Raw genomic sequence first — 13,142 nt, forward strand, 5'->3', positions numbered from 1 at the left:
TACACGTCATTATTCGACTCATTCATTTTTGATTTTTTTTGCACATCCTAGCCAAACCATGGCCAGTGCCAGCAACACATATAGGTATTTCTTGGAAAACAATCTGTATAAATGGAAATTTGCCGCAGCTGTGGAATCAAAGTAAACATCCATTCTGGGGGGACATGCTCGTCGAAGGTCAAAATTGAGTTTTTATTGTATTTTCAAACCATGATCCTGGACACTCCTTACACGTTGTAGATAATCTATTTATATAATTTTGAAGCCTTATTATCCTTTATAGTTATTTTAAACATTTGATGACTGCATAAAGTATTTTTGTTACATAAAATAGTATTCTTTTAAACCTCTCGCTCTAATGTTTTAGAATATAGGCATATTTCGGTACATAACTGTGCAGTGGTGTTAAGATTTTTTACGTTTATTAATTTTTAAACGCATTTATGAAACCATTAGTATAATTTATTACGAGATAATTTTTGTAAAATATTCACGATAAAAAATTATATTGATAATCTCTGTGATCCCAAATTTGACAAGAATTAGGCATTTTATTATTCAAAAAATCAGCAAGATTAACACATTTAAAAGATGATTCTAAAGATACTTATTATAAGCTATGTCTTTGACCATTCAAGTGTGATAAACATCTTATGAATAATGATTGCTTTATAATAATTATTGACATAAGAATAAGGTAGTGTTTTTTTGAAATACGCCATTTCTTTTGTCATTCCCTAGTGGTTAAGCTACAACATACGGCCGTAGCCATAAATTGACAAACTATAATTAAAGTAGGGAGTAAAATTATGTTAACGCGCGTGTTTGAACATGTACCTAACCGAATTTTTTTTTAAACGGTACATGTTCATACACGCGCGTCAATATCATTTTACTCCCTACTTCAATTATAGTTTGTCAATTTATGGCTACGGCCGTATGTTGTAGCTTAACCACTGGGGAATGACAAAAGAAATGGCCCAATGTATCCCCAATGTATCAGGGAATTTTATGTCTCAAAAGGGTACGCGATTGTCAGACGCAGCCATTGACAGTGTTTTGAATTATTTTTGTCTTCTTACTAAAATTAAAAAAAAAAATCATATTTTTTTGGAATTTGTCTGTTTATACACTGATTTTAGGATTTTTTACAGGTTTTTTTTTTAAAATTTCTCAATATCTCGAGAATTCTTTTCTGGAAATCTCGAATCTCGAGAATTCAAACTTTCATCATTTCGGGAAATCCCGAATCTCGAGATTGAGATTTTCTCGGAAAATACCCAACTCTACCTATAACCGGTGACGTCCCTACTCCCTAGGCAAAGTGTCGCCATTTTCAAACTGTCTGATTACCTACAAGTACCTGAAGTACCTACTTACACAGACGCCTTGACGAACATATTAATTGAAAATTATAACATTTCCACGAAACTACTCTCAGACAGTGGTGGTGATGGGTACGTACACGTATGAAGATTTTGCACATGCGAATAATCTTTATTACAATGAGAATTAGAATATACGTTAATAGAACAACATTATGTTGGTAGAGGATTTTTATGTTTCGATTGTTTTTTTAAATTAATATGTCGACCCTTTCTAATGAAGCGACTGAATCGTTCACTCTCACAAGTTAAAATAATATTAATTGCATTCGTTCCTTCATTTGCCGCCCTTTATAATGTTCCGCCCCTTTGCAACGCATGACCTGCCTACCCCCACGGGATGTCACTGTCTATAACCATTTCTGATGGGTATTCATTTATATTGCAATACATATAGGTATGTTAGAAAAGCGGAAACGAGAATAATTGTGTAAAACTCTTAATATAACTCTAGAGAATTATTAATAGTTTTTAATTATTGATATACCAACCTACATAAAACAATTAATGTATTTTTAAATATTACCTACCTAAAACGATATTCACAAAAAATGTTAAGTCAATTATTACATACCTATTATACAACATACATCATAATTTTGATAATTTAAAGGGTATTGTTAACTGATAACAATGTCTTGAAGCGGACGACACCGGCCCTGCGCATCTATTCTATACAGTGTATAGCAGCCTTGTGTATAGTATACACAAGGCTGCTATTGGCTGAAGTGTCAAAAAGTGCAATGTTTTCACAGCACCTCTCTTGACTGTCATAACACTCATAACTTAGCGCAAGATACGAAAGTTTTGACAGTTTAGACTGTTTAGAGTGTTCAGACGGCTAGCTTATTGTAACAATTATAATATCTCAATACATAAATATGATAAACAACCCTCGATAGCTGCTGATAGCAGCCTTGTGTATATAATAATATAATATGTGCTTATTGTTATTAAATTACATGTGTCATTGAGGTAGCTACCACGTTAATAAATAACATAAAAGCTACTCCGCGACACTTTTTTAAGACTTTTATACCTACCTATTGATTTGTATCCATTATTATATTATTGAGGTTTTTGTTATTTTCTTCGTGTTACCTACTTATATTATAAAGATTCTTTTATTATTATTACATTGCTGATAAAACTTATAAAAATATTTTTCCGGGATTTTCCAGAGGATACGATAATTATTTTTCACGATGTTCGCGAATTTAAAAAATAAGAAAATCCCGATATGTGATTGCCGGTTAGAATCCTGAATACACAGCAACGACACAACCGATAAGCTAACGAAGCGCAGTAAGTTCCGCATGATAATGCAGCAGCCAACCTTGCGAGTTGTCTCATCCATCATAATAAATACCAATCAACAGAGGAAGAGAAGTGCTTTGCCAATTATTATTGGTGGATTGTCAGTAGGAAGCTAAAGCGTACTGCACCGCTCTGCATAACATATGAATCGACACGACTATATTTAAATACCTACGTAAGTCCTGGATGCAGCTCCGTCACATTTTAGTTTCAAATTGTGTGTAAACTTGTTGAGTACTTACCTACCTACTTATTTTATTTTCGGCTAACTTAGGACTCACGACACTGCAGTTGCAGCGTATCAACGCGTATCAAATTTGATTCCAAATGCATCCGATTAGAATCTCCAGTTGAATAAAAAAATCAAATTTGAGATTCAAATATAGAATTAAGTAAGACCTGCGTCGACGCGCTGCAACTGCGGTGCCGTGACTGTATCAAACAGACAAGTGCACAATGAATCAAACATTTTTTAACGAATGACATACACATCATAATCTACTGCGGACTAGAGCAGTTCCACGAAACATACTCTCAAACAGAGCTGTACATGGTACGTGGCGGTCTGAGACGCGTATTACAATATTATAACAGGATAGGTCGCCAGGGGTTTTTTAAGCTTCCATTATTGTTTTAACTAAGATGTCAGCACTTTCTAACGAAGCGACCGTATAGTCTGCGTCATGGAAAACCAACCGCTACTGCTCTCAAAAGTTGTAATTAATATTCGTATTGGTTCCTACACAATTTTACACCTCTTTGGTTCCTTCATTTGCCGCACTTTATAATGTGCCACCCCTAAGCAACGCACGACCTGCCGACCCCACGGAACGTCACTATTCAATGTTACAGGTATTTTGTGAAAAGGTTAGAAAATTATTGGATACTTCACATTCGAGACAGCTGTACATCTGAAAAATTGATGGGGAGCCACAGTCGAAAACTACCCAATTCAAGACTCGCAACTGGACAGAATCTGATATTGAAATGACGTATTCAATATGGCGTCCATATGGCTTCATAGTAGTTCCATTTTTGACCGTTCTTCAGATAAGTTTGTGGGACATGTTTTTGGTGACAAAGACCGGTGGAGTCAAGTCGTGGAAGATCTCTGACGGTCAACTCATTCGTGTTACGATTATCAGTCATGAGATTCTAACAACCATTGAATACTGAATCGTTCATCGGTGCATAATTTAGACCAGAGCGTAAATGGACTGTGTTCTCAAGACAGTTTCGTATATAAAATTGATAAGATAACGAAAACAACAAAACTTCGTCTAAAAGCCGAAGCATTAGTATCAAACGTATGTATCTAGAAATTAGTCAATTAGGTTATTGGTTATAATTATCTGCAGTTGCTGTTATCTTGTTCCATTCTTCCAATAATTAATTAGGTACCGGTTAATTAATACAGTCATACCTATGTTAATTATTATGTGAACGTATTAATTGAGACATCATCTATAGCCACTGTAGAATGATTCCAGTATAGTGTAAATAAATACTCTACTACATAATAGAAAACTACATTTCCGGAAAAAGATCACTTTCTAGTACGAGTACACTGGCAATCAATTCAACATATTTTTCGCCTACTGCGTCGATTTGTACATTTTTTGTCACGTGTACGCGTAGTGTTTTCTCAAATTAATGGGATATTAAAATGACGATTTACAACTTTAAAAATTAGCAAAACTTATCAATTTTGATATAGTCATTATAGCAATCGCCATTATTTCAGGCAAATGATTGATAGCATTACTTCAAAGTAAACGATTTTCTTCACGACCAAAATTTATTTGAGCTGTAAGTAACAAACAACCTAACAACACACTGTAATGCCACTATAAATTCCCTGGCACAAGTCCCAAAGTATTCATGATCATTCATCTTTATGAACCGTAGAATCATTCATTAGGTAGATTGACCTCGTAAGAGCGGGGAAATTGTTACCAAGCGCTGTACCCGAGAGAGAATAACGAAATTTGGTCTGTTTTTGGAATGTGGACAATCTCCTCACACCTGCCTAAAATTATTGCCAAACTATGGTATCTTTAATATTGGTAATATCAACTACGTCAGTGGACGCGAAAACTTAGCATCCGTGGACATCTAAAGTTCGGACCACATATGTACCGCACAGACGCGGTATTTTGTGGATTGCGGTACGTCTGTGGGCCAAGCCCAAGCAGCATTCCATAGCATGTCAACATTGCCTACTAACTGATTTCATTTCTACATTATATTATGTCAATTATCATCAGAAAATAAACGAAAAATATTCTGACAGTTAATTCACAGTTCAGGTAGTTCTCACAGTCATAATAACAGATACATTTTTCGTTACAGACCGATTATTTCGTCATTATCGTGTTAGCAATTCATATAGTAAAGTCGGTTAATTTGACCACCCCCATAATTCTACAATACCACACAACAGAATGTGATGTGCATGTCTACGTTTGTAGTGAGAATATTTGCTTGTTGTGATTTTGGTCTTATTATCACATTTTAAAAGTTTTATTATTTGGCAAGTGGTGTATATAATTTAATTATATTGGTTTTTTTTTTTTGGTATGTAATATATCTAATGTTTGAAATACAATTAGTACCAACTCTAAATAGTTTAATATTATTATTTTATACAAGTAATAGTTGCAGCAAATATGGACCACTAAGGTCCATGACACATTCTTTATTTTTCTTTCAGTAAATGGCTCCAAATATTGCAGATGCTTATAAATACAAACAGAAATGTAAGAAAGAAGCAGTTTGTGCTGTAAGAGAAAATAAAATGGGATATTCTTATGAGCCCCGATAGACAGTCACAAGAGGATTTAAAATGCATATAGGTAGGTACTCTAGATTTTTTTCTTTTCCGACGATCGTCACGGTGAATGATGATAAACGTGGGCTCACGACAAATGCTCTAGTTTCGAGAATAATAATATCTTCATTTGCGAATTCAAGCAAACTAAGCATCTGGCTAATATTATTATCCAGTGTCATCAAATTTAAAATTTACATGCTTTGTAAAATGTAAAATATTATATTTATGTAAGTAATAATTGTAAAATAAATAAATATACAAATTACGTTGAAAGATTTTAGACCTAAATAAAATATATAGATAATAAAATTATATAATGTTGCATTTTCAATACGGATTCTATTTCTAAATTATCTTAAGGTGGTTCATATTCCCCGACCTTACTCTATTGATTAAAATAATACATTGATTCGGGATTGTGGCCCGTATATAAAAATAAATACATATTCGCGTCGCGCAGTTCATGATCAGGATTGAGGTGACGAGAAGCAAAATCTCTTCCGCAATCGAGATATTATAGCTCTGGTATTCGATAGGTGACGATTGGGTGCTAAAGGTAGATCATACTCGTACTGGTCTACAAGGGAACTCAGAAATAATGGGAACTGAAATACCTAACGGGTAAGGAGAAGCAGGCAACCGATCTCGAGTAAGGAAGAATACGTCATACGTCGAATACTGAACTCTGCTTTCGGTTTATGTATTGACGCTCATTTAATATTGGTGTATTACACACACTATTGCACGAATATAATGCGTGGTTCATTTTCGTAGGACACTCACACATTCAAAACCCTGCGCCAAAATTTACTGTATTGGGATTAGTCTATCGGAATTATATTTATTATCTGTTCTGTGTGGTGTACATTATAAAAAGACTGGGCGCTTCCAGATGTGTCTGTATCGTTGCACCGTGAAAATTCCCAAGGCTGATTACATTACCCATGAGGAGGTAAAGCTATCTCCAAGCGCAAAAAGCTGTATATTTCGGCTATTTTTACGCAACGAGAAGTATAATTAATTACTCCGGGGAAGGTATACAGCAGCAGGAGCGTGTGTAGAATGAGATTCTCTTGGCTACGCAACCTCTGTAAGTACCTACCTCAATGTCGGAGGCGTTGCAGAAGCTGGTCCAGGATATGAAGGTCTTAGGCCCGTTTCAGACGGGACAGTTGTGTCGCGCTCGATATAATATAGGAGGCCATTGTATTCGAACAAAAGGGCCTTTGTAGTATGTTTTTGAACGCCCCAGAGGTAATGAGTCAACGCGTGTCCGGTACACTTTTCCGTCGGCCGCTACATTCTCAAGCCGCCGATACACTTATTTTTATTACCGCAGCCAGTTTTATATTCTAATTTATAACGCGAAATTATGCGTTGACTCATTAGCTCTGGGGGTTTCATAAACATAAAAAAGTCCCCTTTATTCGAATACAAAGGCCTCCTATATTATATCGAGCGCGACATCGGTGTCCCGTCTGAAACGGGCCTTATTCATTCTTATTTATTAAATATTATATTATAATGTTATTCGCGTGGTCTTCGTCTTACATTGCGGTTAATAAAGATAAGGCCTGATAAGGAATAATAAATTAGTGAATTATTCCAATATTATTTTGACATTTCCGATAATTAATAATAATATCCGTATTTATAATGTCAATAATTACTATTAATACTCCTAAAAGTTTTTGAAATGACTAAAACAGCATAAATTAAATAATTAATGATTGAAATAAAAAAAAATCTGTTACACCAATGTTTTGTCTTTGGCTTTATCTCATCCTTGTCAACTATCTATGTACGAACTACGAACGTCGTAATATTTGAGCAAGTTGTACGTGTAGATGTAGACGACTCCTTCACGCCGATTCAGAAATGATGGAAGACAATTTTTTTGGTAAATTAAATCAAATTTGTACAAATTAAAAAAAATCTGGGTATTTATTTGAGATACGATATTTGTTTGAAAACAATGATGTTGAGTAGAGAAATGAGCGTTACTCCGAAATAAATAGTTACGTAGGAACCTACTAACATTTTTTTTCCAATAACATTCTCAGAGACGAAATAACGCTTTTGCGAAACAAATAATGATAATGGGGTTTCAAATTGTGCCTTTTTCAATAGTCAGTAAAATATGCATACAATAAGCTATTGTACATAATAAGATGCAGGTATTTAATTAAAGCCTCTCTCAAACGAATAAAGATTTATATTTTTGGCATGTCACTTAACTCCAAATCAATAAAAAAGTGATGCATTTGATAATAAATGTCGTATTCAAGCAGTGAAATATCCCGGGAAGCGTGGTATTTTTTACCACGACCACCCATGACTGCGTTAACCGCGAGATATCAAAATGTCGTTGAGTAACACAGTTAACACGCCTTACGTGATAATGGGATCCCTTTGGAATCAAGCAAGACGTGTTACCTGTGCTAACAATAATTATAGTAGATATCAGTGGCGCACCCAGGGGGGGGGGGGCAAGGGGCCCTGGCACCCCCCAAAATTATCAGAATGATTTTAGACACCCAATTCCTAATGGAACTGTCAAAAAATTCTCGGTGTCCACCCGAATTCCGGAGTGGTGTAGGTAAAGGCTGACAGGGCTCTAGCCTGGGGGCCCGGCGTGTCGGGTTGACCAGATAAGTGAGATAAACACACATCATGCATTAGCTTTAATAATAAAAAAGTCGCCTGCGGCGCTATTATACTTCATAACCATGAACATGTTCAATTATGTAATTGTGCAATATATTTTTTGATTATTATGTGTTGATACTCGATAGCTCCATTATTAAAGTAAATGTATTAAAAATCGACAATATTTCATTGTATGAGTACCCTTAATTTGAACTAAAACACAATTTGAAAAACGTTAATGTAGTGTTTCACACTGCCTTTAATGTTCGCGGTAGGTAGGGGGCCCGCCAAACATCCTATCCTGAGGGCCCGTTTCAGGATGTGGGGACCATGGTATAGGTACACCGAGTGCAATAGACAAAAGGGCGATAAATGAGAAATTAGGGTGTGAAGAAGAAAAGATCCTATGGGACTAATTTACATTATCCTCCTTGCCCCCCCCCCAATATTAAATCCTGGGTGCGCCACTGGTAGATATTCGCCATGTTTATGGAAATTCTCCGAGTGATATCCGTGTCATTTTGGAGCAACAAAAATAACGGAAACGTGTTATCGTGTTAACTATTTAGAATATACTTGCAAAAATGGGTATCACCATGATGTTAACGACTTAAAAAGGTAAACAAGAAAAAAAAACTCAAAAATTAATTTTAATAATATGTTTTATTTTATTTATAATATCTCACAGATGTATATGAAACATTTTAAAAATTACGTGGCATGGAAAGGTGGATGTTGGGCATAACGCGTAAATATCACAAAATAAACCAATGGATAAGGCAGCAGACGAAAGTACGCGATCTGATAGAAGTCGCTAAGCAGATGAAAACGGTAATGGGCGAGACACGTCACTCGGTGAGTGGACAACCGCTGGACAAATGCCGTCATACCGTGGTACCCAAGGGGCACTAAATGCCCACAGGGACGCCCTAAAACCCGCTGGATAGACGAGCTCATAAAGTTAGCTCATAAAGGCAGCAAAGAACCAGGGACCGAGAAAAGTGAAGAGAGCTACTGGAGGCCTTCATCCAGCAGTGGATCTACCCCGGCTGTTTATGATGATGATATGAATCGTATAGTATCAAAAGTAGATCTGTGCGTTATTCATCATTTCGAGAAAATGACGAAAAACGTTTTTTTGGTTTTTTTAGTGTTATAATAGCATGAAATAATATGTTTCTACATTTAGAAATTAGAAATTCAATTCAAATTCAACAGTTCTACTTTTGTTTCCAATGTATTGAACAGTTCTAATTCTGATACCAAGCCCTATTTTCCATCACAATTTTATACCACACAGATATGATTTTGATTCGAATATTATATTGCTAGTCGTACATTATGGCCAGAAGAATAATTTGGCATACTTAGTTAAATTTCGATATATTTGCGACAGTTCTACTTTTGATACTATACGACTCATAATATATAATATAAAATACTTAGTTTTAGACATTATTACAATTATTGATATAATGTATTGCATTGCTAAGGACCTAAGTACATAGATACTAATGATGTAATATTTTGAACAAAATTATCATCATTCAAATTCAGTACATATTACATTTTAATGTCTGTTCTAGTTATAGACTTTGATGTGCAGTGAACTCTGATAAATCGAACTCAGTATTGCTATTTTTTGAAAAATTGACTTTAGATAACCTTGCTGTCATTGAATTATTATAGTGCTTATGTAAATTTAACGAAAAATGATACGTAAATAGAAAATGTATAGACAATATTTAGATACATTATTGCATAATATTACATATTATTATTTTATAATTATATTAATATTTAAAAAAAATACTGCATTAGAAAGCCTCCAAAAATATTTATTATGTTTTCTAAATGACACATTCGACATTTAATCATTTTCACAACACTTGTAAACCTTGACACACAAGTAGTCTTTTCAAAAGGATTAATTATTTTCAATAATATTCTAAAACCACTATATAATTGAGGAGAAATATCTACATTATTAAATTAATGTATGACAATTTATTAAATCAATAACAACCAATAGCAATACTTAATTAAAAGGCATTCAAATTATTTTAATAGACAATAATATAACATAATATTCTGATTTGAATGAAATTCACGTTTAAAAATCTTTCGCGCTCATTTCAAACGGCAAGTTTTTTTTCCATGCGATTCCTGTTATCGTTGGGCGAGCGCCCGAAACAATATTTATAATGTTTCTTTATAGTTACGTCAATTACTTACATCACAAAGAAGGCCAAAAATAATTTTAATCATGTGGACATTGTCTGTCCAACAACCCTATTAAATTTACGTGTTGCGTTGACACGGATGCAAATATTGAAATCAATTAATTATGTATACGTTGTTCTCGCGAACGAGAGCCGAATGAGGTGTTCGCAGCCCAATTGGTAAGGCGGGCGGGGAAAGTCGCGGAGAAACCGCGATAAAACTCTCCGGATTTGATCATAAATAATAATACCATTGTGTCATTCTTACAGACTCTAAAAAACAGATTTTTAATGGCGCTTCGACACCGCCAGTTTTTGGTATTTATTTGATGTCGGTAATATTATTTGTCACGCAATGTTATCTCTTGCGTATATTGTGTGGGAGGAGGTAACAACGAGCGATAAGGTCCAACGCTTTGACGACATATTATTATGAACATACGAACATACAAATGTAGCTGTCTGTATATTTTCTTCACGTAATTTTTACCAATACTGTCATTATTTCGTATTAAATCATAGCTAACTGTTATCAATATTATCATTTTTATTATTTCGACTGCGGCTACGCGATGTTAAATTCAAAGTTTTAAAACATTCACTAATAGAATAAAATATGCATATTATGTAGGTACATGAAATATAAAAAAAAACAAATTCGAATGAATTTTATGATCGTGCCCCACTTCGCGATATGATTACGTACGATAAGGTAACTAACTGATAAAGTGATAAGAGTGATGAATGGTTACGCGACAGTACTCATAGATAATTTTGGCTTAAATACGCGTATTTAAAAAGCACTGCATACATACGCCGAGAATAAGTTCATTAAACGAAAATAGTGTGTACAAAAACAGCACACATCTTAGACTATAGGCACACATCTGTTTAATGTTTCTTATCGGTGTGATTAACCTAAGGCATAAAGCCCACCAAAAAAGCGCTCGACGCGCTCACTACTGAGTAGGCCCCCTCCCACCCGCGCATTACCCTTCACCTATGTAATAAGGGGCTCAAGCAGCACAAAATAATTATTAATATCAGCGTCTCTCATAACAGTCATAACAAAGCAATAAAAATATTATTTAATTTCTCGGGGCTTGTAATTAAAATCGGACACGCAATAACATTAAACAATGAGTTCTCTGTTATTAAATAATGGCTTCTCGCCCGTCAATCGACGACGCTTCCAGAGCGTGATTTTGCTCGTCGCGTTCAATCAATGAACTACATTGTATTTTCGTTCATTAGTATCGCCGAGAAGCCAAAAAACGATGACTCATGGGGCGGGCGCGCATAATGCGTCGTCAAATCCAGTGGGCGCTGGCGTATTTGATTACGTTGTATTTTCGTTGACTTACGCGCCACTTGTGAAATTTTGCGCGAGAGCCACACTTGCTGCGTTAAGTGGGTTTTACGCCTTAGGGTTAAGAGACGGAGCGCTGTGTGAAAGTCTAAAATGAAGAATTTGGAGGTATCTTCGCGCGATTAGCCTAAATAATTTGTAGAGTTTGTAAGGAAAACGTATATGACATTATGATACCTTGTCTTTTTTCATCTTAGAAATTAACATTTTATGACCGCATACAATATAATAATATATTATTGTAAACGACGCCGCATTAAAATTGAGAATAAGGCCATATAAGTCTCTGGTTATAACACATTTTAAAACTATTATTACTACACACGCATTATAGGTATATGTTATTAAATTTTATTTACATTTTTTACAATAATATTTGCATTTTTTTAATGAGAAAGAATGGACCTTCAGATAATAATATATAAAACTGTCATAATATAATATATATTATGGACATCTGATGTACCTACCTAATATGGCTTTATCTTAAATTTTAATGCGGCGACGTTTACAACAAATACTCTTTTAAGGTTTTAATATATTATTAATGTGGTCATTAAATATTAATTTCTAATGTAGGAAAAGATAAGTTATCACAATGTCATACCAATACGTTTTCCCTACAAAGTCTACGAAATCGAAAAAATAAACGTTCCTGCACTATACACTATAACAGGGGTCGCGAACCTATGGCACGCGAGATGAATTTGCACGGCACGCGAACTAAAACCAATAAAAATTTCAAAAAGGTTTACAAATGAATATTATACTTACCTACATATAAAAAAACAATGACGACGACATTTGAGAAAATTGTGCAACCTGCAGCCCGCGGCGAAAATATTTTCCTTAAAAAAACGAGCCGACTGCGAAAAATTGACCAATCTGCAGCCCGCGGCGAAAATGTGTCCTTAAAAAACGAGCTGACTCTTTGGCACGCCAGACAGTCGAAAAAATTTTTTTGGGAAATTTTGGCACGCGTATGCAAAAAGGTTCGCTAACCCTGCACTATAATATTTATATTTATAAGATGGTAACAGTGTGTCGGAATGTAGGTAGGTATAGCATATTTATTTTATATATTTTTAGAATAAGTGGCTTAAACATGAGTGAATGGTGCCCAAAAACAACGAAACCTCCGGAAATCTGTCATTATTAAGGGGTTCTCGATTCTCGTTCCAGTCCCAATTATTCTGGTTCGGTGGCTGCCACAGAAATTGTCTTGAAAGTCACTGATATAGAACCTAGTATGCATAACAGATTTGTGATTGTGACCCATGATCCATTCACATATATTATTATTATGACGACGACTTTATTAATAAGTATGTGACCAATTATTGTTCATTTACTGAGAAATTGAATAA

General features: G+C 34.8%; 1 protein-coding gene across 1 annotated transcript in view; it reads right to left on the reverse strand.

Moving 5' to 3' along the window:
• Positions 1 to 13,142, reverse strand: part of LOC147068276 (mitochondrial coenzyme A transporter SLC25A16-like) — a 41,492-nt gene that overhangs the window by 8,160 nt on the left and 20,190 nt on the right. The window lies entirely within an intron of this gene.

The sequence above is a fragment of the Rhyacophila brunnea genome, unplaced genomic scaffold (assembly GCF_057557595.1).
Source record: "Rhyacophila brunnea isolate RB1 unplaced genomic scaffold, BYU_Rbru_1.0 scaffold_3, whole genome shotgun sequence".
In the NCBI taxonomy this organism is placed as follows: domain Eukaryota; kingdom Metazoa; phylum Arthropoda; class Insecta; order Trichoptera; family Rhyacophilidae; genus Rhyacophila; species Rhyacophila brunnea.